Below are 4,388 nucleotides of genomic sequence, written 5' to 3'. Positions count from 1 at the left end.
TTTTGAATTCTAGTATTGTAATTAATTGTTTTGAAATAAAAGTGTAAAGATAATTTCTATGTAAAAAAAAAAATAATATAATTGTGCCCAATATTGAATTATTCGGTTTTGTTACACTAAATTAATATTTCTCGAGTTAGAGTAATTTTATTACTTAAAAACAAACTCTTTGAATTCCGATAGCTAATTTAATCGTTAATAATGTTAAGAGTTAATAGGAACCTTAGTATTAAGTTGCATTTGATAATTTTAGACAAAACCATTACAAGTACACTTAGTATACTTAGGACGTTAAAATCTCGATAATCAAATCTTTGCGAGATTAGTATATTATTAAGTATTCAAATTACATTTGGGATAAATTTTGGAATTAGATTAAGTTAGAAATAGGGACTTAAGTGGATATTAGGAGTGGATATTAGGAGAGCAAGTGAAAAGATCAAAATTACCCTCACAACCTCACGAAATAACCGTCTGTCACCACCTCACATTCGGCCAATACATTTCTTTCCCACTCCAACACACAACCGCACAAGCACTCTACCTCCATTGCCAAAACCGCGGCTCCACCTCCACTTTTCTTCACAATCCAACTTCTCACCTCAGCTCCACAACACCATTTCCCTTTCGGATCAGCAGCTGGAGCAAGGTAGGAGAGCTGAAATCCGCAAGCTACACCCAGTTTTCCAGCCGCAACAACCACCACAGCTCCACCATCTGCTCAGCCAAGACAACCCCAAACCAGTCGCGAGCCTAGGGAAATAATTCTGCCCAGATTTGTTCGTGCGTGAACGGAGCATTAGCAGAGGTACTTCTTGATCTAGTTTGAGTTGATTAGAGGGTTCTGGAGCTAACTTAAAATCTTGCATGTTGATTATTAGACTTCGGATGGTAGTTACAAAAACAGCAAAAATTTTCTGATGTGCGATAGTGCTTCATCCGAGACTGATTGGAATGATGCTACCTTAGATGATCAAACTCTGTTATTCTGAGCTTGTTGTGATGTTTAATTAACTAATCACTAACTAATTAAATTGTTCAAAGCTTTGCATGGGAACTTGGAACTTTCGGATGATGAACCAAGGAACATAAGAAATTCTGTTTTGATGTAGTAATGTTGCCGTGAGCTTGAGCAGAAAATGTAAGTTTAACTTGCCTAAATGTGACCCTCTGAATTGATCCCTGTGCTTAATTAGTCAATAACTAATCAGTTAAGCTGTGCATGTAGCAATGAGATGGCCTAAACCAGAAAAATAAAAAGGAAAATTTGAAAGTGGTTCATGCATGATCACCGAGGCTCATGGGAGAATTTCTGGATTTTTGGGAAATTTGTAGTTGCTAATTGAATTCAATTTTTGAGTTAAAAATGTCAACTAGTTAGCTAAGTGTTTAAACGCTGAATTGAGTACCTAATACCATACTTAAACCAAGGAAAAATTCGAACTAAAGTAGATTGGTTGCTGGAAATTTTGGGTGATAGCCGAAGGGGTATGATCCAGAATTTCAATATCGTTGGGAAAATTGTAATTTGTTTCTGGAAATTTATTTTATTTCCTTGGATTATGGTGGCTCAGAATTTCATAAGAGATGCAAATTTCAAGATATACAATTTGTTTAGCAACGAACCAATTAGTACATATAAAGTTGGAACCAAAAACGCTAGTATACAATTGCTGGAAATTCTCTTGTGATTGCCGAATATTGAGTTGAATTATCAACTTGGATTCTGGAAATTTTCTTGAAAATATAATGGTTAAAATGCCTGGAATATGTTGTTTGGGAATCTATAAGGAATGCATGGACGGCTTGAAATAAAAACATGTTGGTGTTAAAAGAAAAAAAAAAAAGGAGTTTTTCATTAGTGGAAAATGAAACTCCAGATTTTCGGATGTCCCTGACCAGTCTCGATAAAATGTTTATATCTTGGTGTAGGAAAATCCGTTTAAGGCGCCGTCAGTGGTATTTGAAACTAGAATCATAGGCCTTTGACCTATAGAGATTTCGTATTTTTCCTCCATGTGTATCGCTGTCTGTGAATGTTTAAAGTAGACTGTTTTGCATGAATATCCTGTTTCTTTGAGAAACTAAACTTGAATTTGGATTGAGATTTTATCTTACTTGTGGTTCAAATTCTTGATTCAATTGTAGTTGGAAGTAACTAATGTCGTCAAGGGCCAATGATTGATGAAGCCCTTGGCCATTTGAATGACTTTATAAGTACCACGGTGTGATGAAAGTGAATTGCTGGAATGTCTTGGAAGCTTTACTTTTACTTTTACTTGCTTATGTTGGGTTTGCTGAGACCAAGTGCTAATGATTGATGAAGCCTTGGTTGATCATGTTAGTTTATTCGGAAATGCACTTGTTGAAATTTAAGGCTAATGATTGACGAAGTCCTAGTAATTTGTTATGTGATTTTTACCACATTTTGATTCATATTATGATTTCGAAACGGAATCGGAGCTGTGGAAGTTGTATCGACTTAGCGAACTCGAGTAACTGTGGTCAAATTAATCAAAAATATTTTTCCAGCTAGTATTATATTATAAAACTCCATATCTAGTGCTTTGCCTAAAAATTTTCCAACTCGATAATTTCCTTTAGCTCAAACTAGCCTTGATAGCTATAGTAAATAAGTTCTATAGCTTTTGAAAACTTTAAGTCTTATTTTAACTCCTTTTCTTTCCTTAAGCTTTGCACTTGGATAGTTAACTATAGGAAAAGTTCCAAAATACGAGTTTTACTAATTTTAGTGAAAAGCTTGAGAAACTTACTCGGCAAGAAACCTTATTTTTAGGTAAAATAGTTTAGTAATAATTTTGCAAAAACCATAGCTTTAAAGAAATGTTCAAAGTAACTTCCTAACGTGGATATTAAGAGATTTGTCGATTTATTTCAAGAAAGTAATACAAGTTATTTTTTTCAGGAAAAGTATCTTAATGAAAACTATAGGAAACAATCCTTCTACTTTGTCACGTATTAACCCAAGGGACTCTTGATTTCCTAAGGGAAAGTGAATTAGTAGTATGTAATTATACCTCAATGTCTATAAGCTTAAAAACGGAGTAAAAACTTATAGTTTCAATATTTGTTATTTTAGGGTATCGTGAGGAAGTGGAACTCGAATCCCAATTTGACATCTGAACTTCACTCTTGGTGAGTGTCCCTGTTTGTTCTATTCTTACATGATTAAGTGCTTCCTTGAATTTAAGTGTGATAATCGCAAAAATTGGTTTTGATCCATCGAAGTGAGCGGTGTGTACTTTACCACACTAGTCGTTCGAGTGGTGACTTGTGTAAAGCATTTTTTTTGTGAATCCAAGTGCTTGACGTAAAGTCGTTGGGTGAATCCCTCGACGAGTCAATAATAATAAATCAAGTGCTAGACGAAAAGTCGTTGGGTGAATCCCTCGACGAGTCAATAATAATAAATCAAGTGATAGACGAAAAGTCGTTGGGTGAATCCCTCGACGAGTCAATAATAATAAATCAAGTGATAGACGAAAAGTCGTTGGGTGAATCCCTCGACGAGTCAATAATAATAAAACAAGTGCTAGAAGTAAAGTCGTTGGGTGAATCCCTCGACCAGTCTAAGGTACACTTGGGTATTATCGCCTTCCTATTTGTTTACTTCAGTCGAATCAATACGTGCTAATTGTTTTAATTGATTGCATGTTTTTGGGGCACCACTGAGCTTTAGCTCACCCCACGTTTAATTGTTTTCCTTGACAGGTCTTGAAGTTTGAGAAATCTGAGCAGTGCTGATTTCTTTTAATTTGTACTTGAATCTTAAGACTGCAGTTTACCGTTGTATTGTATTGTGAATTGAAAAACGTATTGGTTATTTTGGATTGCCACTTGAAGCTGGAAAATGTTTAAACCCTAATTATTATGTTTGGCTTGTATGGTTGTAATCGTGGTGTGTGACAGTATATATCCGGATTGGTACGACCTTATACCTTAGAGGTAACGCGTGAGATGTATAAGAGCCGTCGACTGGCTATCTTCTTTACTGCTATCTCTGAAGTTAATGTAGATTTAAGGATGATCCTATCTGGGAAAAGTTGTTTTGTAACAGATTAGGTTATTCTTCGGAAGGATCCGGGTTAGTGTGCGTGCGTGAGTCCTGGCGAGAGCTGGGCAGACGGCCCGCCAACCCTCTGGTTCGCCTTAGGGGGAAGTGGGGTCGCCACAATTTGAATACGTAGAATACGGTCAGAAATGCCTCCCAAAGATCAACAGAGAGTGACAAAACTTGCCCACCCAAAATCTGTCCAAATGGCTCCAATTGGATAAGAAATTACACAACTCAACCAACCGAAATTAGCAAATGAGCCAAGAAACCGTCAAAACCAGCAATAGTAGTTCAAATTTTGGACTACAACTAA

General features: G+C 36.0%; 1 long non-coding RNA gene across 1 annotated transcript; it reads left to right on the top strand.

Moving 5' to 3' along the window:
* The first annotated feature begins 248 nt into the window (after positions 1-248).
* Positions 249-3,892, top strand: LOC113689569 (uncharacterized). Its single transcript, XR_003448193.2, has 3 exons — positions 249-808; positions 3,101-3,156; positions 3,733-3,892. It is a non-coding gene; the product is annotated as an uncharacterized lncRNA (long non-coding RNA).
* Positions 3,893-4,388: the final 496 nt, after the last annotated feature.

This window comes from Coffea arabica, chromosome 5c (assembly GCF_036785885.1).
Source record: "Coffea arabica cultivar ET-39 chromosome 5c, Coffea Arabica ET-39 HiFi, whole genome shotgun sequence".
Lineage (NCBI taxonomy): Eukaryota > Viridiplantae > Streptophyta > Magnoliopsida > Gentianales > Rubiaceae > Coffea > Coffea arabica.
The sequence above is the reverse complement of the archived record's forward strand: the minus strand, read 5'-3'. Positions and strand labels throughout refer to the sequence as shown.